The sequence below is a fragment of the Hyla sarda genome, unplaced genomic scaffold, assembly GCF_029499605.1.
Source record: "Hyla sarda isolate aHylSar1 unplaced genomic scaffold, aHylSar1.hap1 scaffold_205, whole genome shotgun sequence".
NCBI classification, from domain to species: Eukaryota; Metazoa; Chordata; class Amphibia; order Anura; family Hylidae; genus Hyla; species Hyla sarda.
In genome coordinates, this window is record NW_026608713.1 from 331,905 (window position 1) to 356,425 (window position 24,521).

The following is a 24,521-nucleotide window of genomic DNA, read 5'->3' on the forward strand; positions in this document are numbered from 1 at the left end:
TCCAGAGTCTCCATGGAAATAAAGATGGAATTTTAAAAAGAGATCTACAAAAAAAGAAGCCATTAAGTCGTTGCACAGAGAGAACCCACACTTATCCTACCTCAGTTTCCTGAAGGTTTAAGCTGAAAAACTCTGTAGATATCCCCAATCCATGGAGCGAATAGGCCGAAACCACATGCCGAAAGGAGCCCGCTGAGATTGGCCAGGGGAAACAAACGTCCGTACGGGAGATGCCCACGGACAGAGCCTTATTTAATGGATTCCTGACATTAGTTTGCAGCAGAGCATAACGTAGACGTTCAGCGACTGATTTTGTCACCTGGCACCCTTTTTCCCAAAGTCATGAGTCTCCATGGAAATAAAGATGGAATTTTAAAAAGAGATCTACAAAAAAAGAAGCCATTAAGTCGTTGCACAGAGAGAACCCACACTTATCCTACCTCAGTTTCCTGAAGGTTTAAGCTGAAAAACTCTGTAGATATCCCCAATCCATGGAGCGAATAGGCCGAAACCACATGCCGAAAGGAGCCCGCTGAGATTGGCCAGGGGAAACAAACGTCCGTACGGGAGATGCCCACGGACAGAGCCTTATTTAATGGATTCCTGACATTAGTTTGCAGCAGAGCATAACGTAGACGTTCAGCGACTGATTTTGTCACCTGGGACCCTTTTTCCCAAAGTCATGAGTTAGAAAACTAAGGAAAAAGGAGGTAAAATCCTAGAGGGAGCGTAAGGAACCTTAAAGGTAGAAAGAAACCAAAGTCTTAAGTCTCCAGAGACTCCATGGAAATAAAGATGGAAATTTAAAAAGAGATCTACAAAAAAAGAAGCCATTAAGTTGTTGCACTGAGAGAACCCACACTTATCCTACCTCAGTTTCCTTAAGGTTTAAGCTGAAAAACTCTGTAGATATCCCCAATCCATGGAGCGAATAGGCCGAAACCACATGCCGAAAGGAGCCCGCTGAGATTGGCCAGGGGAAACAAACGTCCGTACGGGAGATGCCCACGGCCAGAGCCTTATCCAATGGATTCCTGACATTAGTTTGCAGCACAGCATATACCAGAGTCAATAACTTGTAAAGTAGACGGTCAGCGACTGATTTCGTCACCTGGGACCCGTTTGCCCAAAGTCATGAGTTAGTTGCAGCTGAAATGCGGACTGCAGCTTTCCCTCAATCTTTGGCGCTACAACAAGGCCCCGTGTAGCCCATGCCTAAGGCCTATGGCTTTTAGATTGCAAACTCTTCCAGGTGCCGTGTTATTTCCTATACTTTCTGATTCCTTCTCTTGTGGAATAAAGTTTCGAATACAGTTCCCAGTTCACAGTCAGCCCTAGCACTCGTGATGTCGCCTCTGACAAGGACAGAGAAAGAGACACCCTTCCCTTTCTCCACACTGCTATCAGTACCTATTCTAAGGACTGGGACACATGTGAGATCCCCACTGGTGTCGGCCGGGGCAGCCGACATGCGCAACATGGCCGGTTAGCTCAGCTGGTTAGAGCGTGGTGCTAATAACGCCAAGGTCGCGGGTTCGATCCCCGTACGGGCCAGTCCGTCTCCTCTTTTTTGACCGTACCAGTCTCAAACTCCTTTTTCTCCCTACTGCCTAGATCTGGTGGGTGGAAATTGCTGCTGTCTTCATTTAAGCAGGTTACCGTGATGGCAAGCACCATACCCATTCCTCGTTAGTATAGTGGTGAGTATCCCCGCCTGTCACGCGGGAGACCGGGGTTCGATTCCCCGACGGGGAGGCAATTGTTTTCTTTGTGCACCAAAGAAAACTCAGGAAAAAGGAATCCAAAGTCTTAAGTCTCCAGAGTCTCCAGAGTCTCCATGGAAATAAAGATGGAATTTTAAAAAGAGATCTACAAAAAAAGAAGCCTTTAAGTCGTTGCACAGAGAGAACCCACACTTATCCTACCTCAGTTTCCTGAAGGTTTAAGCTGAAAAACTCTGTAGATATCCCCAATCCATGGAGCGAATAGGCCGAAACCACATGCCGAAAGGAGCCCGCTGAGATTGGCCAGGGGAAACAAACGTCCGTACGGGAGATGCCCACGGACAGAGCCTTATTTAATGGATTCCTGACATTAGTTTGCAGCAGAGCATAACGTAGACGTTCAGCGACTGATTTTGTCACCTGGGACCCTTTTTCCCAAAGTCATGAGTTAGAAAACTAAGGAAAAAGGAGGTAAAATCCTAGAGGGAGCGTAAGGAACCTTAAAGGTAGAAAGAAACCAAAGTCTTAAGTCTCCAGAGACTCCATGGAAATAAAGATGGAAATTTAAAAAGAGATCTACAAAAAAAGAAGCCATTAAGTCGTTGCACCGAGAGAACCCACACTTATCCTACCTCAGTTTCCTTAAGGTTTAAGCTGAAAAACTCTGTAGATATCCCCAATCCATGGAGCGAATAGGCCGAAACCACATGCTGAAAGGAGCCCGCTGAGATTGGCCAGGGGAAACAAACGTCCGTACGGGAGATGCCCACGGCCAGAGCCTTATCCAATGGATTCCTGACATTAGTTTGCAGCACAGCATATACCAGAGTCAATAACTTGTAAAGTAGACGGTCAGCGACTGATTTCGTCACCTGGGACCCGTTTGCCCAAAGTCATGAGTTAGTTGCAGCTGAAATGCGGACTGCAGCTTTCCCTCAATCTTTGGCGCTACAACAAGGCCCCGTGTAGCCCATGCCTAAGGCCTATGGCTTTTAGATTGCAAACTCTTCCAGGTGCCGTGTTATTTCCTATACTTTCTGATTCCTTCTCTTGTGGAATAAAGTTTCGAATACAGTTCCCAGTTCACAGTCAGCCCTAGCACTCGTGATGTCGCCTCTGACAAGGACAGAGAAAGAGACACCCTTCCCTTTCTCCACACTGCTATCAGTACCTATTCTAAGGACTGGGACACATGTGAGATCCCCACTGGTGTCGGCCGGGGCAGCCGACATGCGCAACATGGCCGGTTAGCTCAGCTGGTTAGAGCGTGGTGCTAATAACGCCAAGGTCGCGGGTTCGATCCCCGTACGGGCCAGTCCGTCTCCTCTTTTTTGACCGTACCAGTCTCAAACTCCTTTTTCTCCCTACTGCCTAGATCTGGTGGGTGGAAATTGCTGCTGTCTTCATTTAAGCAGGTTACCGTGATGGCAAGCACCATACCCATTCCTCGTTAGTATAGTGGTGAGTATCCCCGCCTGTCACGCGGGAGACCGGGGTTCGATTCCCCGACGGGGAGGCAATTGTTTTCTTTGTGCACCAAAGAAAACTCAGGAAAAAGGAATCCAAAGTCTTAAGTCTCCAGAGTCTCCAGAGTCTCCATGGAAATAAAGATGGAATTTTAAAAAGAGATCTACAAAAAAAGAAGCCATTAAGTCGTTGCACAGAGAGAACCCACACTTATCCTACCTCAGTTTCCTGAAGGTTTAAGCTGAAAAACTCTGTAGATATCCCCAATCCATGGAGCGAATAGGCCGAAACCACATGCCGAAAGGAGCCCGCTGAGATTGGCCAGGGGAAACAAACGTCCGTACGGGAGATGCCCACGGACAGAGCCTTATTTAATGGATTCCTGACATTAGTTTGCAGCAGAGCATAACGTAGACGTTCAGCGACTGATTTTGTCACCTGGGACCCTTTTTCCCAAAGTCATGAGTTAGAAAACTAAGGAAAAAGGAGGTAAAATCCTAGAGGGAGCGTAAGGAACCTTAAAGGTAGAAAGAAACCAAAGTCTTAAGTCTCCAGAGACTCCATGGAAATAAAGATGGAAATTTAAAAAGAGATCTACAAAAAAAGAAGCCATTAAGTCGTTGCACCGAGAGAACCCACACTTATCCTACCTCAGTTTCCTTAAGGTTTAAGCTGAAAAACTCTGTAGATATCCCCAATCCATGGAGCGAATAGGCCGAAACCACATGCTGAAAGGAGCCCGCTGAGATTGGCCAGGGGAAACAAACGTCCGTACGGGAGATGCCCACGGCCAGAGCCTTATCCAATGGATTCCTGACATTAGTTTGCAGCACAGCATATACCAGAGTCAATAACTTGTAAAGTAGACGGTCAGCGACTGATTTCGTCACCTGGGACCCGTTTGCCCAAAGTCATGAGTTAGTTGCAGCTGAAATGCGGACTGCAGCTTTCCCTCAATCACTGGCGCTACAACAAGGCCCCGTGTAGCCCATGCCTAAGGCCTATGGCTTTTAGATTGCAAACTCTTCCAGGTGCCGTGTTATTTCCTATACTTTCTGATTCCTTCTCTTGTGGAATAAAGTTTCGAATACAGTTCCCAGTTCACAGTCAGCCCTAGCACTCGTGATGTCGCCTCTGACAAGGACAGAGAAAGAGACACCCTTCCCTTTCTCCACACTGCTATCAGTACCTATTCTAAGGACTGGGACACATGTGAGATCCCCACTGGTGTCGGCCGGGGCAGCCGACATGCGCAACATGGCCGGTTAGCTCAGCTGGTTAGAGCGTGGTGCTAATAACGCCAAGGTCGCGGGTTCGATCCCCGTACGGGCCAGTCCGTCTCCTCTTTTTTGACCGTACCAGTCTCAAACTCCTTTTTCTCCCTACTGCCTAGATCTGGTGGGTGGAAATTGCTGCTGTCTTCATTTAAGCAGGTTACCGTGATGGCAAGCACCATACCCATTCCTCGTTAGTATAGTGGTGAGTATCCCCGCCTGTCACGCGGGAGACCGGGGTTCGATTCCCCGACGGGGAGGCAAATGTTTTCTTTATGCACCAAAGAAAACTCAGGAAAAAGGAATCCAAAGTCTTAAGTCTCCAGAGTCTCCAGAGACTCCATGGAAATAAAGATGGAATTTTAAAAAGAGATCTACAAAAAAAGAAGCCATTAAGTCGTTGCACAGAGAGAACCCACACTTATCCTATCTCAGTTTCCTGAAGGTTTAAGCTGAAAAACTCTGTAGATATCCCCAATCCATGGAGCGAATAGGCCGAAACCACATGCCGAAAGGAGCCCGCTGAGATTGGCCAGGGGAAACAAACGTCCGTACGGGAGATGCCCACGGACAGAGCCTTATTTAATGGATTCCTGACATTAGTTTGCAGCAGAGCATAACGTAGACGTTCAGCGACTGATTTTGTCACCTGGGACCCTTTTTCCCAAAGTCATGAGTTAGAAAACTAAGGAAAAAGGAGGTAAAATCCTAGAGGGAGCGTAAGGAACCTTAAAGGTAGAAAGAAACCAAAGTCTTAAGTCTCCAGAGACTCCATGGAAATAAAGATGGAAATTTAAAAAGAGATCTACAAAAAAAGAAGCCATTAGGTTGTTGCACCGAGAGAACCCACACTTATCCTACCTCAGTAGACGGTCAGCGACTGATTTCGTCACCTGGGACCCGTTTGCCCAAAGTCATGAGTTAGTTGCAGCTGAAATGCGGACTGCAGCTTTCCCTCAATCACTGGCGCTACAACAAGGCCCCGTGTAGCCCATGCCTAAGGCCTATGGCTTTTAGATATCAAACTCTTCCAGGTGCCGTGTTATTTCCTATACTTTCTGATTCCTTCTCTTGTGGAATAAAGTTTCGAATACAGTTCCCAGTTCACAGTCAGCCCTAGCACTCGTGATGTCGCCTCTGACAAGGACAGAGAAAGAGACACCCTTCCCTTTCTCCACACTGCTATCAGTACCTATTCTAAGGACTGGGACACATGTGAGATCCCCACTGGTGTCGGCCGGGGCAGCCGACATGCGCAACATGGCCGGTTAGCTCAGCTGGTTAGAGCGTGGTGCTAATAACGCCAAGGTCGCGGGTTCGATCCCCGTACGGGCCAGTCCGTCTCCTCTTTTTTGACCGTACCAGTCTCAAACTCCTTTTTCTCCCTACTGCCTAGATCTGGTGGGTGGAAATTGCTGCTGTCTTCATTTAAGCAGGTTACCGTGATGGCAAGCACCATACCCATTCCTCGTTAGTATAGTGGTGAGTATCCCCGCCTGTCACGCGGGAGACCGGGGTTCGATTCCCCGACGGGGAGGCAATTGTTTTCTTTATGCACCAAAGAAAACTCAGGAAAAAGGAATCCAAAGTCTTAAGTCTCCAGAGTCTCCAGAGACTCCATGGAAATAAAGATGGAATTTTAAAAAGAGATCTACAAAAAAAGAAGCCATTAAGTCGTTGCACAGAGAGAACCCACACTTATCCTATCTCAGTTTCCTGAAGGTTTAAGCTGAAAAACTCTGTAGATATCCCCAATCCATGGAGCGAATAGGCCGAAACCACATGCCGAAAGGAGCCCGCTGAGATTGGCCAGGGGAAACAAACGTCCGTACGGGAGATGCCCACGGACAGAGCCTTATTTAATGGATTCCTGACATTAGTTTGCAGCAGAGCATAACGTAGACGTTCAGCGACTGATTTTGTCACCTGGGACCCTTTTTCCCAAAGTCATGAGTTAGAAAACTAAGGAAAAAGGAGGTAAAATCCTAGAGGGAGCGTAAGGAACCTTAAAGGTAGAAAGAAACCAAAGTCTTAAGTCTCCAGAGACTCCATGGAAATAAAGATGGAAATTTAAAAAGAGATCTACAAAAAAAGAAGCCATTAAGTTGTTGCACCGAGAGAACCCACACTTATCCTACCTCAGTTTCCTTAAGGTTTAAGTACCTCTAGGTACTGCTATCAGTACCTATTCTAAGGACTGGGACACATGTGAGATCCCCACTGGTGTCGGCCGGGGCAGCCGACATGCGCAACATGGCCGGTTAGCTCAGCTGGTTAGAGCGTGGTGCTAATAACGCCAAGGTCGCGGGTTCGATCCCCGTACGGGCCAGTCCGTCTCCTCTTTTTTGACCGTACCAGTCTCAAACTCCTTTTTCTCCCTACTGCCTAGATCTGGTGGGTGGAAATTGCTGCTGTCTTCATTTAAGCAGGTTACCGTGATAGCAAGCACCATACCCATTCCTCGTTAGTATAGTGGTGAGTATCCCCGCCTGTCACGCGGGAGACCGGGGTTCGATTCCCCGACGGGGAGGCAATTGTTTTCTTTGTGCACCAAAGAAAACTCAGGAAAAAGGAATCCAAAGTCTTAAGTCTCCAGAGTCTCCAGAGACTCCATGGAAATAAAGATGGAATTTTAAAAAGAGATCTACAAAAAAAGAAGCCATTAAGTCGTTGCACAGAGAGAACCCACACTTATCCTATCTCAGTTTCCTGAAGGTTTAAGCTGAAAAACTCTGTAGATATCCCCAATCCATGGAGCGAATAGGCCGAAACCACATGCCGAAAGGAGCCCGCTGAGATTGGCCAGGGGAAACAAACGTCCGTACGGGAGATGCCCACGGACAGAGCCTTATTTAATGGATTCCTGACATTAGTTTGCAGCAGAGCATAACGTAGACGTTCAGCGACTGATTTTGTCACCTGGGACCCTTTTTCCCAAAGTCATGAGTTAGAAAACTAAGGAAAAAGGAGGTAAAATCCTAGAGGGAGCGTAAGGAACCTTAAAGGTAGAAAGAAACCAAAGTCTTAAGTCTCCAGAGACTCCATGGAAATAAAGATGGAAATTTAAAAAGAGATCTACAAAAAAAGAAGCCATTAAGTTGTTGCACCGAGAGAACCCACACTTATCCTACCTCAGTTTCCTTAAGGTTTAAGTACCTCTAGGTACTGCTATCAGTACCTATTCTAAGGACTGGGACACATGTGAGATCCCCACTGGTGTCGGCCGGGGCAGCCGACATGCGCAACATGGCCGGTTAGCTCAGCTGGTTAGAGCGTGGTGCTAATAACGCCAAGGTCGCGGGTTCGATCCCCGTACGGGCCAGTCCGTCTCCTCTTTTTTGACCGTACCAGTCTCAAACTCCTTTTTCTCCCTACTGCCTAGATCTGGTGGGTGGAAATTGCTGCTGTCTTCATTTAAGCAGGTTACCGTGATAGCAAGCACCATACCCATTCCTCGTTAGTATAGTGGTGAGTATCCCCGCCTGTCACGCGGGAGACCGGGTTCGATTCCCCGACGGGGAGGCAATTGTTTTCTTTGTGCACCAAAGAAAACTCAGGAAAAAGGAATCCAAAGTCTTAAGTCTCCAGAGTCTCCAGAGTCTCCATGGAAATAAAGATGGAATTTTAAAAAGAGATCTACAAAAAAAGAAGCCATTAAGTCGTTGCACAGAGAGAACCCACACTTATCCTACCTCAGTTTCCTGAAGGTTTAAGCTGAAAAACTCTGTAGATATCCCCAATCCCTGGAGCGAATAGGCCGAAACCACATGCCGAAAGGAGCCCGCTGAGATTGGCCAGGGGAAACAAACGTCCGTACGGGAGATGCCCACGGACAGAGCCTTATTTAATGGATTCCTGACATTAGTTTGCAGCAGAGCATAACGTAGACGTTCAGCGACTGATTTTGTCACCTGGGACCCTTTTTCCCAAAGTCATGAGTTAGAAAACTAAGGAAAAAGGAGGTAAAATCCTAGAGGGAGCGTAAGGAACCTTAAAGGTAGAAAGAAACCAAAGTCTTAAGTCTCCAGAGACTCCATGGAAATAAAGATGGAAATTTAAAAAGAGATCTACAAAAAAAGAAGCCATTAGGTTGTTGCACCGAGAGAACCCACACTTATCCTACCTCAGTTTCCTTAAGGTTTAAGCTAAAAAAACTCTGTAGATATCCCCAATCCATGGAGCGAATAGGCCGAAACCACATGCCGAAAGGAGCCCGCTGAGATTGGCCAGGGGAAACAAACGTCCGTACGGGAGATGCCCACGGCCAGAGCCTTATCCAATGGATTCCTGACATTAGTTTGCAGCACAGCATATACCAGAGTCAATAACTTGTAAAGTAGACGGTCAGCGACTGATTTCGTCACCTGGGACCCGTTTGCCCAAAGTCATGAGTTAGTTGCAGCTGAAATGCGGACTGCAGCTTTCCCTCAATCACTGGCGCTACAACAAGGCCCCGTGTAGCCCATGCCTAAGGCCTATGGCTTTTAGATTGCAAACTCTTCCAGGTGCCGTGTTATTTCCTATACTTTCTGATTCCTTCTCTTGTGGAATAAAGTTTCGAATACAGTTCCCAGTTCACAGTCAGCCCTAGCACTCGTGATGTCGCCTCTGACAAGGACAGAGAAAGAGACACCCTTCCCTTTCTCCACACTGCTATCAGTACCTATTCTAAGGACTGGGACACATGTGAGATCCCCACTGGTGTCGGCCGGGGCAGCCACCATGCGCAACATGGCCGGTTAGCTCAGCTGGTTAGAGCGTGGTGCTAATAACGCCAAGGTCGCGTGTTCGATCCCCGTACGGGCCAGTCCGTCTCCTCTTTTTTGACCGTACCAGTCTCAAACTCCTTTCTCTCCCTACTGCCTAGATCTGGTGGGTGGAAATTGCTGCTGTCTTCATTTAAGCAGGTTACCGTGATGGCAAGCACCATACCCATTCCTCGTTAGTATAGTGGTGAGTATCCCCGCCTGTCACGCGGGAGACCGGGGTTCGATTCCCCGACGGGGAGGCAATTGTTTTCTTTGTGCACCAAAGAAAACTCAGGAAAAAGGAATCCAAAGTCTTAAGTCTCCAGAATCTCCAGTGTCTCCATGGAAATAAAGATGGAATTTTAAAAAGAGATCTACAAAAAAAGAAGCCATTAAGTCGTAGCACAGAGAGAACCCACACTTATCCTACCTCAGTTTCCTGAAGGTTTAAGCTGAAAAACTCTGTAGATATCCCCAATTCATGGAGCGAATAGGCCGAAACCACATGCCGAAAGGAGCCCGCTGAGATTGGCCAGGGGAAACAAACGTCCGTACGGGAGATGCCCACGGACAGAGCCTTATTTAATGGATTCCTGACATTAGTTTGCAGCAGAGCATAACGTAGACGTTCAGCGACTGATTTTGTCACCTGGGATCCTTTTTCCCAAAGTCATGAGTTAGAAAACTAAGGAAAAAGGAGGTAAAATCCTAGAGGGAGCGTAAGGAACCTTAAAGGTAGAAAGAAACCAAAGTCTTAAGTCTCCAGAGTCTCCATGGAAATAAAGATGGAATTTTAAAAAGAGATCTACAAAAAAAGAAGCCATTAAGTTGTTGCACAGAGAGAACCCACACTTATCCTACCTCAGTTTCCTTAAGGTTTAAGCTGAAAAACTCTGTAGATATCCCCAATCCATGGAGCGAATAGGCCGAAACCACATGCCGAAAGGAGCCCGCTGAGATTGGCCAGGGGAAACAAACGTCCGTACGGGAGATGCCCACGGCCAGAGCCTTATCCAATGGATTCCTGACATTAGTTTGCAGCACAGCATATACCAGAGTCAATAACTTGTAAAGTAGACGGTCAGCGACTGATTTCGTCACCTGGGACCCGTTTGCCCAAAGTCATGAGTTAGTTGCAGCTGAAATGCGGACTCTAGCTTTCCCTCAATCACTGGCGCTACAACAAGGCCCCGTGTAGCCCATGCCTAAGGCCTATGGCTTTTAGATTGCAAACTCTTCCAGGTGCCGTGTTATTTCCTATACTTTCTGATTCCTTCTCTTGTGGAATAAAGTTTCGAATACAGTTCCCAGTTCACAGTCAGCCCTAGCACTCGTGATGTCGCCTCTGACAAGGACAGAGAAAGAGACACCCTTCCCTTTCTCCACACTGCTATCAGTACCTATTCTAAGGACTGGGACACATGTGAGATCCCCACTGGTGTCGGCCGGGGCAGCCGACATGCGCAACTTGGCCGGTTAGCTCAGCTGGTTAGAGCGTGGTGCTAATAACGCCAAGGTCGCGGGTTCGATCCCCGTACGGGCCAGTCCGTCTCCTCTTTTTTGACCGTACCAGTCTCAAACTCCTTTTTCTCCCTACTGCCTAGATCTGGTGGGTGGAAATTGCTGCTGTCTTCATTTAAGCAGGTTACCGTGATGGCAAGCACCATACCCATTCCTCGTTAGTATAGTGGTGAGTATCCCCGCCTGTCACGCGGGAGACCGGGGTTCGATTCCCCGACGGGGAGGCAATTATTTTCTTTGTGCACCAAAGAAAACTCAGGAAAAAGGAATCCAAAGTCTTAAGTCTCCAGAGTCTCCATGGAAATAAAGATGGAATTTTAAAAAGAGATCTACAAAAAAAGAAGCCATTAAGTCGTTGCACAGAGAGAACCCACACTTATCCTACCTCAGTTTCCTGAAGGTTTAAGCTGAAAAACTCTGTAGATATCCCCAATCCATGGAGCGAATAGGCCGAAACCACATGCCGAAAGGAGCCCGCTGAGATTGGCCAGGGGAAACAAACGTCCGTACGGGAGATGCCCACGGACAGAGCCTTATTTAATGGATTCCTGACATTAGTTTGCAGCAGAGCATAACGTAGACGTTCAGCGACTGATTTTGTCACCTGGGACCCTTTTTCCCAAAGTCATGAGTTAGAAAACTAAGGAAAAAGGAGGTAAAATCCTAGAGGGAGCGTAAGGAACCTTAAAGGTAGAAAGAAACCAAAGTCTTAAGTCTCCAGAGACTCCATGGAAATAAAGATGGAAATTTAAAAAGAGATCTACAAAAAAAGAAGCCATTAGGTTGTTGCACCGAGAGAACCCACACTTATCCTACCTCAGTAGACGGTCAGCGACTGATTTCGTCACCTGGGACCCGTTTGCCCAAAGTCATGAGTTAGTTGCAGCTGAAATGCGGACTGCAGCTTTCCCTCAATCACTGGCGCTACAACAAGGCCCCGTGTAGCCCATGCCTAAGGCCTATGGCTTTTAGATTGCAAACTCTTCCAGGTGCCGTGTTATTTCCTATACTTTCTGATTCCTTCTCTTGTGGAATAAAGTTTCGAATACAGTTCCCAGTTCACAGTCAGCCCTAGCACTCGTGATGTCGCCTCTGACAAGGACAGAGAAAGAGACACCCTTCCCTTACTCCACACTGCTATCAGTACCTATTCTAAGGACTGGGACACATGTGAGATCCCCACTGGTGTCGGCCGGGGCAGCCGACATGCGCAACATGGCCGGTTAGCTCAGCTGGTTAGAGCGTGGTGCTAATAACGCCAAGGTCGCGGGTTCGATCCCCGTACGGGCCAGTCCGTCTCCTCTTTTTTGACCGTACCAGTCTCAAACTCCTTTTTCTCCCTACTGCCTAGATCTGGTGGGTGGAAATTGCTGCTGTCTTCATTTAAGCAGGTTACCGTGATGGCAAGCACCATACCCATTCCTCGTTAGTATAGTGGTGAGTATCCCCGCCTGTCACGCGGGAGACCGGGGTTCGATTCCCCGACGGGGAGGCAATTGTTTTCTTTATGCACCAAAGAAAACTCAGGAAAAAGGAATCCAAAGTCTTAAGTCTCCAGAGTCTCCAGAGACTCCATGGAAATAAAGATGGAATTTTAAAAAGAGATCTACAAAAAAAGAAGCCATTAAGTCGTTGCACAGAGAGAACCCACACTTATCCTATCTCAGTTTCCTGAAGGTTTAAGCTGAAAAACTCTGTAGATATCCCCAATCCATGGAGCGAATAGGCCGAAACCACATGCCGAAAGGAGCCCGCTGAGATTGGCCAGGGGAAACAAACGTCCGTACGGGAGATGCCCACGGACAGAGCCTTATTTAATGGATTCCTGACATTAGTTTGCAGCAGAGCATAACGTAGACGTTCAGCGACTGATTTTGTCACCTGGGACCCTTTTTCCCAAAGTCATGAGTTAGAAAACTAAGGAAAAAGGAGGTAAAATCCTAGAGGGAGCGTAAGGAACCTTAAAGGTAGAAAGAAACCAAAGTCTTAAGTCTCCAGAGACTCCATGGAAATAAAGATGGAAATTTAAAAAGAGATCTACAAAAAAAGAAGCCATTAAGTTGTTGCACCGAGAGAACCCACACTTATCCTACCTCAGTTTCCTTAAGGTTTAAGTACCTCTAGGTACTGCTATCAGTACCTATTCTAAGGACTGGGACACATGTGAGATCCCCACTGGTGTCGGCCGGGGCAGCCGACATGCGCAACATGGCCGGTTAGCTCAGCTGGTTAGAGCGTGGTGCTAATAACGCCAAGGTCGCGGGTTCGATCCCCGTACGGGCCAGTCCGTCTCCTCTTTTTTGACCGTACCAGTCTCAAACTCCTTTTTCTCCCTACTGCCTAGATCTGGTGGGTGGAAATTGCTGCTGTCTTCATTTAAGCAGGTTACCGTGATAGCAAGCACCATACCCATTCCTCGTTAGTATAGTGGTGAGTATCCCCGCCTGTCACGCGGGAGACCGGGGTTCGATTCCCCGACGGGGAGGCAATTGTTTTCTTTGTGCACCAAAGAAAACTCAGGAAAAAGGAATCCAAAGTCTTAAGTCTCCAGAGTCTCCAGAGACTCCATGGAAATAAAGATGGAATTTTAAAAAGAGATCTACAAAAAAAGAAGCCATTAAGTCGTTGCACAGAGAGAACCCACACTTATCCTATCTCAGTTTCCTGAAGGTTTAAGCTGAAAAACTCTGTAGATATCCCCAATCCATGGAGCGAATAGGCCGAAACCACATGCCGAAAGGAGCCCGCTGAGATTGGCCAGGGGAAACAAACGTCCGTACGGGAGATGCCCACGGACAGAGCCTTATTTAATGGATTCCTGACATTAGTTTGCAGCAGAGCATAACGTAGACGTTCAGCGACTGATTTTGTCACCTGGGACCCTTTTTCCCAAAGTCATGAGTTAGAAAACTAAGGAAAAAGGAGGTAAAATCCTAGAGGGAGCGTAAGGAACCTTAAAGGTAGAAAGAAACCAAAGTCTTAAGTCTCCAGAGACTCCATGGAAATAAAGATGGAAATTTAAAAAGAGATCTACAAAAAAAGAAGCCATTAAGTTGTTGCACCGAGAGAACCCACACTTATCCTACCTCAGTTTCCTTAAGGTTTAAGTACCTCTAGGTACTGCTATCAGTACCTATTCTAAGGACTGGGACACATGTGAGATCCCCACTGGTGTCGGCCGGGGCAGCCGACATGCGCAACATGGCCGGTTAGCTCAGCTGGTTAGAGCGTGGTGCTAATAACGCCAAGGTCGCGGGTTCGATCCCCGTACGGGCCAGTCCGTCTCCTCTTTTTTGACCGTACCAGTCTCAAACTCCTTTTTCTCCCTACTGCCTAGATCTGGTGGGTGGAAATTGCTGCTGTCTTCATTTAAGCAGGTTACCGTGATAGCAAGCACCATACCCATTCCTCGTTAGTATAGTGGTGAGTATCCCCGCCTGTCACGCGGGAGACCGGGTTCGATTCCCCGACGGGGAGGCAATTGTTTTCTTTGTGCACCAAAGAAAACTCAGGAAAAAGGAATCCAAAGTCTTAAGTCTCCAGAGTCTCCAGAGTCTCCATGGAAATAAAGATGGAATTTTAAAAAGAGATCTACAAAAAAAGAAGCCATTAAGTCGTTGCACAGAGAGAACCCACACTTATCCTACCTCAGTTTCCTGAAGGTTTAAGCTGAAAAACTCTGTAGATATCCCCAATCCCTGGAGCGAATAGGCCGAAACCACATGCCGAAAGGAGCCCGCTGAGATTGGCCAGGGGAAACAAACGTCCGTACGGGAGATGCCCACGGACAGAGCCTTATTTAATGGATTCCTGACATTAGTTTGCAGCAGAGCATAACGTAGACGTTCAGCGACTGATTTTGTCACCTGGGACCCTTTTTCCCAAAGTCATGAGTTAGAAAACTAAGGAAAAAGGAGGTAAAATCCTAGAGGGAGCGTAAGGAACCTTAAAGGTAGAAAGAAACCAAAGTCTTAAGTCTCCAGAGACTCCATGGAAATAAAGATGGAAATTTAAAAAGAGATCTACAAAAAAAGAAGCCATTAGGTTGTTGCACCGAGAGAACCCACACTTATCCTACCTCAGTTTCCTTAAGGTTTAAGCTAAAAAAACTCTGTAGATATCCCCAATCCATGGAGCGAATAGGCCGAAACCACATGCCGAAAGGAGCCCGCTGAGATTGGCCAGGGGAAACAAACGTCCGTACGGGAGATGCCCACGGCCAGAGCCTTATCCAATGGATTCCTGACATTAGTTTGCAGCACAGCATATACCAGAGTCAATAACTTGTAAAGTAGACGGTCAGCGACTGATTTCGTCACCTGGGACCCGTTTGCCCAAAGTCATGAGTTAGTTGCAGCTGAAATGCGGACTGCAGCTTTCCCTCAATCACTGGCGCTACAACAAGGCCCCGTGTAGCCCATGCCTAAGGCCTATGGCTTTTAGATTGCAAACTCTTCCAGGTGCCGTGTTATTTCCTATACTTTCTGATTCCTTCTCTTGTGGAATAAAGTTTCGAATACAGTTCCCAGTTCACAGTCAGCCCTAGCACTCGTGATGTCGCCTCTGACAAGGACAGAGAAAGAGACACCCTTCCCTTTCTCCACACTGCTATCAGTACCTATTCTAAGGACTGGGACACATGTGAGATCCCCACTGGTGTCGGCCGGGGCAGCCACCATGCGCAACATGGCCGGTTAGCTCAGCTGGTTAGAGCGTGGTGCTAATAACGCCAAGGTCGCGTGTTCGATCCCCGTACGGGCCAGTCCGTCTCCTCTTTTTTGACCGTACCAGTCTCAAACTCCTTTCTCTCCCTACTGCCTAGATCTGGTGGGTGGAAATTGCTGCTGTCTTCATTTAAGCAGGTTACCGTGATGGCAAGCACCATACCCATTCCTCGTTAGTATAGTGGTGAGTATCCCCGCCTGTCACGCGGGAGACCGGGGTTCGATTCCCCGACGGGGAGGCAATTGTTTTCTTTGTGCACCAAAGAAAACTCAGGAAAAAGGAATCCAAAGTCTTAAGTCTCCAGAATCTCCAGAGTCTCCATGGAAATAAAGATGGAATTTTAAAAAGAGATCTACAAAAAAAGAAGCCATTAAGTCGTAGCACAGAGAGAACCCACACTTATCCTACCTCAGTTTCCTGAAGGTTTAAGCTGAAAAACTCTGTAGATATCCCCAATCCATGGAGCGAATAGGCCGAAACCACATGCCGAAAGGAGCCCGCTGAGATTGGCCAGGGGAAACAAACGTCCGTACGGGAGATGCCCACGGACAGAGCCTTATTTAATGGATTCCTGACATTAGTTTGCAGCAGAGCATAACGTAGACGTTCAGCGACTGATTTTGTCACCTGGGATCCTTTTTCCCAAAGTCATGAGTTAGAAAACTAAGGAAAAAGGAGGTAAAATCCTAGAGGGAGCGTAAGGAACCTTAAAGGTAGAAAGAAACCAAAGTCTTAAGTCTCCAGAGTCTCCATGGAAATAAAGATGGAATTTTAAAAAGAGATCTACAAAAAAAGAAGCCATTAAGTTGTTGCACAGAGAGAACCCACACTTATCCTACCTCAGTTTCCTTAAGGTTTAAGCTGAAAAACTCTGTAGATATCCCCAATCCATGGAGCGAATAGGCCGAAACCACATGCCGAAAGGAGCCCGCTGAGATTGGCCAGGGGAAACAAACGTCCGTACGGGAGATGCCCACGGCCAGAGCCTTATCCAATGGATTCCTGACATTAGTTTGCAGCACAGCATATACCAGAGTCAATAACTTGTAAAGTAGACGGTCAGCGACTGATTTCGTCACCTGGGACCCGTTTGCCCAAAGTCATGAGTTAGTTGCAGCTGAAATGCGGACTCTAGCTTTCCCTCAATCACTGGCGCTACAACAAGGCCCCGTGTAGCCCATGCCTAAGGCCTATGGCTTTTAGATTGCAAACTCTTCCAGGTGCCGTGTTATTTCCTATACTTTCTGATTCCTTCTCTTGTGGAATAAAGTTTCGAATACAGTTCCCAGTTCACAGTCAGCCCTAGCACTCGTGATGTCGCCTCTGACAAGGACAGAGAAAGAGACACCCTTCCCTTTCTCCACACTGCTATCAGTACCTATTCTAAGGACTGGGACACATGTGAGATCCCCACTGGTGTCGGCCGGGGCAGCCGACATGCGCAACTTGGCCGGTTAGCTCAGCTGGTTAGAGCGTGGTGCTAATAACGCCAAGGTCGCGGGTTCGATCCCCGTACGGGCCAGTCCGTCTCCTCTTTTTTGACCGTACCAGTCTCAAACTCCTTTTTCTCCCTACTGCCTAGATCTGGTGGGTGGAAATTGCTGCTGTCTTCATTTAAGCAGGTTACCGTGATGGCAAGCACCATACCCATTCCTCGTTAGTATAGTGGTGAGTATCCCCGCCTGTCACGCGGGAGACCGGGGTTCGATTCCCCGACGGGGAGGCAATTATTTTCTTTGTGCACCAAAGAAAACTCAGGAAAAAGGAATCCAAAGTCTTAAGTCTCCAGAGTCTCCATGGAAATAAAGATGGAATTTTAAAAAGAGATCTACAAAAAAAGAAGCCATTAAGTCGTTGCACAGAGAGAACCCACACTTATCCTACCTCAGTTTCCTGAAGGTTTAAGCTGAAAAACTCTGTAGATATCCCCAATCCATGGAGCGAATAGGCCGAAACCACATGCCGAAAGGAGCCCGCTGAGATTGGCCAGGGGAAACAAACGTCCGTACGGGAGATGCCCACGGACAGAGCCTTATTTAATGGATTCCTGACATTAGTTTGCAGCAGAGCATAACGTAGACGTTCAGCGACTGATTTTGTCACCTGGGACCCTTTTTCCCAAAGTCATGAGTTAGAAAACTAAGGAAAAAGGAGGTAAAATCCTAGAGGGAGCGTAAGGAACCTTAAAGGTAGAAAGAAACCAAAGTCTTAAGTCTCCAGAGTCTCCATGGAAATAAAGATGGAATTTTAAAAAGAGATCTACAAAAAAAGAAGCCATTAAGTTGTTCCACAGAGAGAACCCACACTTATCCTACCTCAGTTTCCTGAAGGTTTAAGCTGAAAAACTCTGTAGATATCCCCAATCCATGGAGCGAATAGGCCGAAACCGCATGCCGAAAGGAGCCCGCTGAGATTGGCCAGGGGAAACAAACGTCCGTACGGGAGATGCCCACGGCCAGAGCCTTATCCAATGGATTCCTGACATTAGTTTGCAGCACAGCATATACCAGAGTCAATAACTTGTAAAGTAGACGGTCAGCGACTGATTTCGTCACCTGGGACCCGTTTGCCCAAAGTCATGAGTTAGTTGCAGCTGAAATGCGGACTGCAGCTTTCCCTCAATCTTTGGCGCTACAACAAGGCCCCGTGTAGCCCATGCCTAAGGCCTATGGCTTTTAGATTGCAAACTCTTCCAGGTGCCGTGTTATTTCCTATACTTTCTGATTCCTTCTCTTGTGGAATAAAGTTTCGAATACAGTTCCCAGTTCACAGTCAGCCCTAGCACTCGTGATGTCGCCTCTGACAAGGACAGAGAAAGAGACACCCTTCCCTTTCTCCACACTGCTATCAGTACCTATTCTAAGGACTGGGACACATGTGAGATCCCCACTGGTGTCGGCCGGGGCAGCCGACATGCGCAACATGGCCGGTTAGCTCAGCTGGTTAGAGCGTGGTGCTAATAACGCCAAGGTCGTGGGTTCGATCCCCGTACGGGCCAGTCCGTCCCCTCTTTTTTGACCGTACCAGTCGCAAACTCCTTTTTCTCCCTACTGCCTAGATCTGGTGGGTGGAAATTGCTGCTGTCTTCATTTAAGCAGGTTACCGTGATGGCAAGCACCATACCCATTCCTCGTTAGTATAGTGGTGAGTATCCCCGCCTGTCACGCGGGAGACCGGGGTTCGATTCCCCGACGGGGAGGCAATTGTTTTCTTTGTGCACCAAAGAAAACTCAGGAAAAAGGAATCCAAAGTCTTAAGTCTCCAGAGTCTCCAGAGTCTCCATGGAAATAAAGATGGAATTTTAAAAAGAGATCTACAAAAAAAGAAGCCATTAAGTCGTTGCACAGAGAGAACCCACACTTATCCTACCTCAGTTTCCTGAAGGTTTAAGCTGAAAAACTCTGTAGATATCCCCAATCCATGGAGCGAATAGGCCGAAACCACATGCCGAAAGGAGCCCGCTGAGATTGGCCAGGGGAAACAAACGTCCGTACGGGAGATGCCCACGGACAGAGCCTTATTTAATGGATTCCTGACATTAGTTTGCAGCAGAGCATAACGTAGACGTTCAGCGACTGATTTTGTCACCTGGGACCCTTTTTCCCAAAGTCATGAGTCTCCATGGAAATAAAGATGGAATTTTAAAAAGAGATCTACAAAAAAAGAAGCCATTAAGTCGTTGCACAGAGAGAACCCACACTTATCCTACCTCAGTTTCCTGAAGGTTTAAGCTGAAAAACTCTGTAGATATCCCCAATCCATGGAGCGAATAGGCCGAAACCACATGCCGAAAGGAGCCCGCTGAGATTGGCCAGGGGAAACAAACGTCCGTACGGGAGATGCCCACGGACAGAGCCTTATTTAATGGATTCCTGACATTAGTTTGCAGCAGAACATAACGTAGACGTTCAGCGACTGATTTTGTCACCTGGGACCCTTTTTCCCAAAGTCATGAGTTAGAAAACTAAGGAAAAAGGAGGTAAAATCCTAGAGGGAGCGTAAGGAACCTTAAAGGTAGAAAGAAACCAAAGTCTTAAGTCTCCAGAGACTCCATGGAAATAAAGATGGAAATTTAAAAAGAGATCTACAAAAAAAGAAGCCATTAAGTCGTTGCACCGAGAGAACCCACACTTATCCTACCTCAGTTTCCTTAAGGTTTAAGTACCTATAGGTACTGCTATCAGTACCTATTCTAAGGACTGGGACACATGTGAGATCCCCACTGGTGTCGGCCGGGGCAGTCAACATGCGCAACATGGTCGGTTAGCTCAGCTGGTTAGAGCGTGGTGCTAATAACGCCAAGGTCGCGGGTTCGATCCCCGTATGGGCCAGTCCGTCTCCTCTTTTTTGACCGTACCAGTCTCAAACTCCTTTTTCTCCCTACTGCCTAGATCTGGTGGGTGGAAATTGCTGCTGTCTTCATTTAAGCAGGTTACCGTGATGGCAAGCACCATACCCATTCCTCGTTAGTATAGTGGTGAGTATCCCCGCCTGTCACGCGGGAGACCGGGGTTCGATTCCCCGACGGGGAGGCAATTGTTTTCTTTGTGCACCAAAGAAAACTCAGGAAAAAGGAATCCAAAGTCTTAAGTCTCCAGAGTCTCCAGAGTCTCCATGGAAATAAAGATGGAATTTTAAAAAGAGATCTACAAAAAAAGAAGCCATTAAGTCGTTGCACAGAGAGAACCCACACTTATCCTACCTCAGTTTCCTGAAGGTTTAAGCTGAAAAACTCTGTAGATATCCCCAATCCATGGAGCGAATAGGCCGAAACCACATGCCGAAAGGAGCCCGCTGAGATTGGCCAGGGGAAACAAACGTCCGTACGGGAGATGCCCACGGACAGAGCCTTATTTAATGGATTCCTGACATTAGTTTGCAGCAGAGCATAACGTAGACGTTCAGCGACTGATTTTGTCACCTGGGACCCTTTTTCCCAAAGTCATGAGTTAGAAAACTAAGGAAAAAGGAGGTAAAATCCTAGAGGGAGCGTAAGGAACCTTAAAGGTAGAAAGAAACCAAAGTCTTAAGTCTCCAGAGACTCCATGGAAATAAAGATGGAAATTTAAAAAGAGATCTACAAAAAAAGAAGCCATTAAGTCGTTGCACCGAGAGAACCCACACTTATCCTACCTCAGTTTCCTTAAGGTTTAAGCTGAAAAACTCTGTAGATATCCCCAATCCATGGAGCGAATAGGCCGAAACCACATGCTGAAAGGAGCCCGCTGAGATTGGCCAGGGGAAACAAACGTCCGTACGGGAGATGCCCACGGCCAGAGCCTTATCCAATGGATTCCTGACATTAGTTTGCAGCACAGCATATACCAGAGTCAATAACTTGTAAAGTAGACGGTCAGCGACTGATTTCGTCACCTGGGACCGTTTGCCCAAAGTCATGAGTTAGTTGCAGCTGAAATGCGGACTGCAGCTTTCCCTCAATCACTGGCGCTACAACAAGGCCCCGTGTAGCCCATGCCTAAGGCCTATGGCTTTTAGATTGCAAACTCTTCCAGGTGCCGTGTTATTTCCTATACTTTCTGATTCCTTCTCTTGTGGAATAAAGTTTCGAATACAGTTCCCAGTTCACAGTCAGCCCTAGCACTCGTGATGTCGCCTCTGACAAGGACAGAGAAAGAGACACCCTTGCCTTTCTCCACACTGCTATCAGTACCTATTCTAAGGACTGGGACACATGTGAGATCCCCACTGGTGTCGGCCGGGGCAGCCGACATGCGCAACATGGCCGGTTAGCTCAGCTGGTTAGAGCGTGGTGCTAATAACGCCAAGGTCGCGGGTTCGATCCCCGTACGGGCCAGTCCGTCTCCTCTTTTTTGACCGTACCAGTCTCAAACTCCTTTTTCTCCCTACTGCCTAGATCTGGTGGGTGGAAATTGCTGCTGTCTTCATTTAAGCAGGTTACCGTGATGGCAAGCACCATACCCATTCCTCGTTAGTATAGTGGTGAGTATCCCCGCCTGTCACGCGGGAGACCGGGGTTCGATTCCCCGACGGGGAGGCAATTGTTTTCTTTGTGCACCAAAGAAAACTCAGGAAAAAGGAATCCAAAGTCTTAAGTCTCCAGAGTCTCCAGAGTCTCCATGGAAATAAAGATGGAATTTTAAAAAGAGATCTACAAAAAAAGAAGCCATTAAGTCGTTGCACAGAGAGAACCCACACTTATCCTACCTCAGTTTCCTGAAGGTTTAAGCTGAAAAACTCTGTAGATATCCCCAATCCATGGAGCGAATAGGCCGAAACCACATGCCGAAAGGAACCCGCTGAGATTGGCCAGGGGAAACAAACGTCCGTACGGGAGATGCCCACGGACAGAGCCTTATTTAATGGATTCCTGACATTAGTTTGCAGCAGAGCATAACGTAGACGTTCAGCGACTGATTTTGTCACCTGGGACCCGTTTTCCCAAAGTCATGAGTTAGAAAACTAAGGAAAAAGGAGGTAAAATCCTAGAGAGAGCGTCAGGAACCTTAAAGGTAGAAAGAAACCAAAGTCTTAAGTCTCCAGAGACTCCATGGAAATAAAGATGGAAATTTAAAAAGAGATCTACAAAAAAAGAAGCCATTAAGTCGTTGCACCGAGAGAACCCACACTTATCCTACCTCAGTTTCCTTAAGGTTTAAGTACCTATAGGTACTGCTATCAGTACCTATTCTAAGGACTGGGACACATGTGAGATCCCCACTGGTGTCGGCCGGGGCAGCCAACATGCGCAACATGGTCGGTTAGCTCAGCTGGTTAGAGCGTGGTGCTAATAACGCCAAGGTTGCGGGTTCGATCCCCGTACGGGCCAGTCCGTCTCCTCTTTTTTGACCGTACCAGTCTCAAACTCCTTTTTCTCCCTACTGCCTAGATCTGGTGGGTGGAAATTGCTGCTGTCTTCATTTAAGCAGGTTACCGTGATGGCAAGCACCATACCCATTCCTCATTAGTATAGTGGTGAGTATCCCCGCCTGTCACGCGGGAGACCGGGGTTCGATTCCCCGACGGGGAGGCAATTGTTTTCTTTGTGCACCAAAGAAAACTCAGGAAAAAGGAATCCAAAGTCTTAAGTCTCCAGAGTCTCCAGAGTCTCCATGGAAATAAATATGGAATTTTAAAAAGAGATCTACAAAAAAAGAAGCCATTAAGTCGTTGCACAGAGAGAACCCACACTTATCCTACCTCAGTTTCCTGAAGGTTTAAGCTGAAAAACTCTGTAGATATCCCCAATCCATGGAGCGAATAGGCCGAAACCACATGCCGAAAGGAGCCCGCTGAGATTGGCCAGGGGAAACAAACGTCCGTACGGGAGATGCCCACGGACAGAGCCTTATTTAATGGATTCCTGACATTAGTTTGCAGCAGAGCATAACGTAGACGTTCAGCGACTGATTTTGTCACCTGGGACCCGTTTTCCCAAAGTCATGAGTTAGAAAACTAAGGAAAAAGGAGGTAAAATCCTAGAGAGAGCGTCAGGAACCTTAAAGGTAGAAAGAAACCAAAGTCTTAAGTCTCCAGAGACTCCATGGAAATAAAGATGGAAATTTAAAAAGAGATCTACAAAAAAAGAAGCCATTAAGTCGTTGCACCGAGAGAACCCACACTTATCCTACCTCAGTTTCCTTAAGGTTTAAGCTGAAAAACTCTGTAGATATCCCCAATCCATGGAGCGAATAGGCCGAAACCACATGCTGAAAGGAGCCCGCTGAGATTGGCCAGGGGAAACAAACGTCCGTACGGGAGATGCCCACGGCCAGAGCCTTATCCAATGGATTCCTGACATTAGTTTGCAGCACAGCATATACCAGAGTCAATAACTTGTAAAGTAGACGGTCAGCGACTGATTTCGTCACCTGGGACCGTTTGCCCAAAGTCATGAGTTAGTTGCAGCTGAAATGCGGACTGCAGCTTTCCCTCAATCACTGGCGCTACAACAAGGCCCCGTGTAGCCCATGCCTAAGGCCTATGGCTTTTAGATTGCAAACTCTTCCAGGTGCCGTGTTATTTCCTATACTTTCTGATTCCTTCTCTTGTGGAATAAAGTTTCGAATACAGTTCCCAGTTCACAGTCAGCCCTAGCACTCGTGATGTCGCCTCTGACAAGGACAGAGAAAGAGACACCCTTGCCTTTCTCCACACTGCTATCAGTACCTATTCTAAGGACTGGGACACATGTGAGATCCCCACTGGTGTCGGCCGGGGCAGCCGACATGCGCAACATGGCCGGTTAGCTCAGCTGGTTAGAGCGTGGTGCTAATAACGCCAAGGTCGCGGGTTCGATCCCCGTACGGGCCAGTCCGTCTCCTCTTTTTTGACCGTACCAGTCTCAAACTCCTTTTTCTCCCTACTGCCTAGATCTGGTGGGTGGAAATTGCTGCTGTCTTCATTTAAGCAGGTTACCGTGATGGCAAGCACCATACCCATTCCTCGTTAGTATAGTGGTGAGTATCCCCGCCTGTCACGCGGGAGACCGGGGTTCGATTCCCCGACGGGGAGGCAATTGTTTTCTTTGTGCACCAAAGAAAACTCAGGAAAAAGGAATCCAAAGTCTTAAGTCTCCAGAGTCTCCAGAGTCTCCATGGAAATAAAGATGGAATTTTAAAAAGAGATCTACAAAAAAAGAAGCCATTAAGTCGTTGCACAGAGAGAACCCACACTTATCCTACCTCAGTTTCCTGAAGGTTTAAGCTGAAAAACTCTGTAGATATCCCCAATCCATGGAGCGAATAGGCCGAAACCACATGCCGAAAGGAACCCGCTGAGATTGGCCAGGGGAAACAAACGTCCGTACGGGAGATGCCCACGGACAGAGCCTTATTTAATGGATTCCTGACATTAGTTTGCAGCAGAGCATAACGTAGACGTTCAGCGACTGATTTTGTCACCTGGGACCCGTTTTCCCAAAGTCATGAGTTAGAAAACTAAGGAAAAAGGAGGTAAAATCCTAGAGAGAGCGTCAGGAACCTTAAAGGTAGAAAGAAACCAAAGTCTTAAGTCTCCAGAGACTCCATGGAAATAAAGATGGAAATTTAAAAAGAGATCTACAAAAAAAGAAGCCATTAAGT

At 47.3% G+C, this 24,521-nt stretch overlaps 28 non-coding genes across 28 annotated transcripts; all 28 read left to right on the forward strand.

The window, feature by feature from the left end:
• Nucleotides 1-1,480: 1,480 nt before the first annotated feature.
• TRNAI-AAU (transfer RNA isoleucine (anticodon AAU)) lies at nucleotides 1,481-1,554 on the forward strand. The gene has a single exon. It is a non-coding gene; the product is annotated as a tRNA-Ile (tRNA).
• Nucleotides 1,555-1,683: 129 nt separating this feature from the next.
• On the forward strand, nucleotides 1,684-1,755 carry TRNAD-GUC (transfer RNA aspartic acid (anticodon GUC)). Its single transcript has one exon. It is a non-coding gene; the product is annotated as a tRNA-Asp (tRNA).
• A 1,210-nt stretch (nucleotides 1,756-2,965) lies between these two features.
• Nucleotides 2,966-3,039, forward strand: TRNAI-AAU (transfer RNA isoleucine (anticodon AAU)). The gene has a single exon. It is a non-coding gene; the product is annotated as a tRNA-Ile (tRNA).
• Nucleotides 3,040-3,168: 129 nt separating this feature from the next.
• On the forward strand, nucleotides 3,169-3,240 carry TRNAD-GUC (transfer RNA aspartic acid (anticodon GUC)). Its single transcript has one exon. It is a non-coding gene; the product is annotated as a tRNA-Asp (tRNA).
• A 1,210-nt stretch (nucleotides 3,241-4,450) lies between these two features.
• On the forward strand, nucleotides 4,451-4,524 carry TRNAI-AAU (transfer RNA isoleucine (anticodon AAU)). The gene has a single exon. It is a non-coding gene; the product is annotated as a tRNA-Ile (tRNA).
• A 129-nt stretch (nucleotides 4,525-4,653) lies between these two features.
• On the forward strand, nucleotides 4,654-4,725 carry TRNAD-GUC (transfer RNA aspartic acid (anticodon GUC)). The gene has a single exon. It is a non-coding gene; the product is annotated as a tRNA-Asp (tRNA).
• A 1,002-nt stretch (nucleotides 4,726-5,727) lies between these two features.
• Nucleotides 5,728-5,801, forward strand: TRNAI-AAU (transfer RNA isoleucine (anticodon AAU)). Its single transcript has one exon. It is a non-coding gene; the product is annotated as a tRNA-Ile (tRNA).
• Nucleotides 5,802-5,930: 129 nt separating this feature from the next.
• On the forward strand, nucleotides 5,931-6,002 carry TRNAD-GUC (transfer RNA aspartic acid (anticodon GUC)). Its single transcript has one exon. It is a non-coding gene; the product is annotated as a tRNA-Asp (tRNA).
• A 718-nt stretch (nucleotides 6,003-6,720) lies between these two features.
• TRNAI-AAU (transfer RNA isoleucine (anticodon AAU)) lies at nucleotides 6,721-6,794 on the forward strand. Its single transcript has one exon. It is a non-coding gene; the product is annotated as a tRNA-Ile (tRNA).
• A 129-nt stretch (nucleotides 6,795-6,923) lies between these two features.
• On the forward strand, nucleotides 6,924-6,995 carry TRNAD-GUC (transfer RNA aspartic acid (anticodon GUC)). The gene has a single exon. It is a non-coding gene; the product is annotated as a tRNA-Asp (tRNA).
• Nucleotides 6,996-7,713: 718 nt separating this feature from the next.
• Nucleotides 7,714-7,787, forward strand: TRNAI-AAU (transfer RNA isoleucine (anticodon AAU)). The gene has a single exon. It is a non-coding gene; the product is annotated as a tRNA-Ile (tRNA).
• A 1,614-nt stretch (nucleotides 7,788-9,401) lies between these two features.
• On the forward strand, nucleotides 9,402-9,473 carry TRNAD-GUC (transfer RNA aspartic acid (anticodon GUC)). The gene has a single exon. It is a non-coding gene; the product is annotated as a tRNA-Asp (tRNA).
• A 1,210-nt stretch (nucleotides 9,474-10,683) lies between these two features.
• On the forward strand, nucleotides 10,684-10,757 carry TRNAI-AAU (transfer RNA isoleucine (anticodon AAU)). Its single transcript has one exon. It is a non-coding gene; the product is annotated as a tRNA-Ile (tRNA).
• Nucleotides 10,758-10,886: 129 nt separating this feature from the next.
• TRNAD-GUC (transfer RNA aspartic acid (anticodon GUC)) lies at nucleotides 10,887-10,958 on the forward strand. The gene has a single exon. It is a non-coding gene; the product is annotated as a tRNA-Asp (tRNA).
• Nucleotides 10,959-11,951: 993 nt separating this feature from the next.
• Nucleotides 11,952-12,025, forward strand: TRNAI-AAU (transfer RNA isoleucine (anticodon AAU)). Its single transcript has one exon. It is a non-coding gene; the product is annotated as a tRNA-Ile (tRNA).
• A 129-nt stretch (nucleotides 12,026-12,154) lies between these two features.
• TRNAD-GUC (transfer RNA aspartic acid (anticodon GUC)) lies at nucleotides 12,155-12,226 on the forward strand. Its single transcript has one exon. It is a non-coding gene; the product is annotated as a tRNA-Asp (tRNA).
• Nucleotides 12,227-12,944: 718 nt separating this feature from the next.
• Nucleotides 12,945-13,018, forward strand: TRNAI-AAU (transfer RNA isoleucine (anticodon AAU)). The gene has a single exon. It is a non-coding gene; the product is annotated as a tRNA-Ile (tRNA).
• Nucleotides 13,019-13,147: 129 nt separating this feature from the next.
• On the forward strand, nucleotides 13,148-13,219 carry TRNAD-GUC (transfer RNA aspartic acid (anticodon GUC)). Its single transcript has one exon. It is a non-coding gene; the product is annotated as a tRNA-Asp (tRNA).
• Nucleotides 13,220-13,937: 718 nt separating this feature from the next.
• On the forward strand, nucleotides 13,938-14,011 carry TRNAI-AAU (transfer RNA isoleucine (anticodon AAU)). The gene has a single exon. It is a non-coding gene; the product is annotated as a tRNA-Ile (tRNA).
• A 1,614-nt stretch (nucleotides 14,012-15,625) lies between these two features.
• Nucleotides 15,626-15,697, forward strand: TRNAD-GUC (transfer RNA aspartic acid (anticodon GUC)). Its single transcript has one exon. It is a non-coding gene; the product is annotated as a tRNA-Asp (tRNA).
• Nucleotides 15,698-16,907: 1,210 nt separating this feature from the next.
• TRNAI-AAU (transfer RNA isoleucine (anticodon AAU)) lies at nucleotides 16,908-16,981 on the forward strand. The gene has a single exon. It is a non-coding gene; the product is annotated as a tRNA-Ile (tRNA).
• Nucleotides 16,982-17,110: 129 nt separating this feature from the next.
• TRNAD-GUC (transfer RNA aspartic acid (anticodon GUC)) lies at nucleotides 17,111-17,182 on the forward strand. The gene has a single exon. It is a non-coding gene; the product is annotated as a tRNA-Asp (tRNA).
• Nucleotides 17,183-18,586: 1,404 nt separating this feature from the next.
• TRNAD-GUC (transfer RNA aspartic acid (anticodon GUC)) lies at nucleotides 18,587-18,658 on the forward strand. Its single transcript has one exon. It is a non-coding gene; the product is annotated as a tRNA-Asp (tRNA).
• A 1,261-nt stretch (nucleotides 18,659-19,919) lies between these two features.
• Nucleotides 19,920-19,991, forward strand: TRNAD-GUC (transfer RNA aspartic acid (anticodon GUC)). Its single transcript has one exon. It is a non-coding gene; the product is annotated as a tRNA-Asp (tRNA).
• A 1,209-nt stretch (nucleotides 19,992-21,200) lies between these two features.
• TRNAI-AAU (transfer RNA isoleucine (anticodon AAU)) lies at nucleotides 21,201-21,274 on the forward strand. The gene has a single exon. It is a non-coding gene; the product is annotated as a tRNA-Ile (tRNA).
• Nucleotides 21,275-21,403: 129 nt separating this feature from the next.
• On the forward strand, nucleotides 21,404-21,475 carry TRNAD-GUC (transfer RNA aspartic acid (anticodon GUC)). Its single transcript has one exon. It is a non-coding gene; the product is annotated as a tRNA-Asp (tRNA).
• Nucleotides 21,476-23,677: 2,202 nt separating this feature from the next.
• On the forward strand, nucleotides 23,678-23,751 carry TRNAI-AAU (transfer RNA isoleucine (anticodon AAU)). The gene has a single exon. It is a non-coding gene; the product is annotated as a tRNA-Ile (tRNA).
• A 129-nt stretch (nucleotides 23,752-23,880) lies between these two features.
• Nucleotides 23,881-23,952, forward strand: TRNAD-GUC (transfer RNA aspartic acid (anticodon GUC)). The gene has a single exon. It is a non-coding gene; the product is annotated as a tRNA-Asp (tRNA).
• The last annotated feature ends 569 nt before the right edge of the window (nucleotides 23,953-24,521 follow it).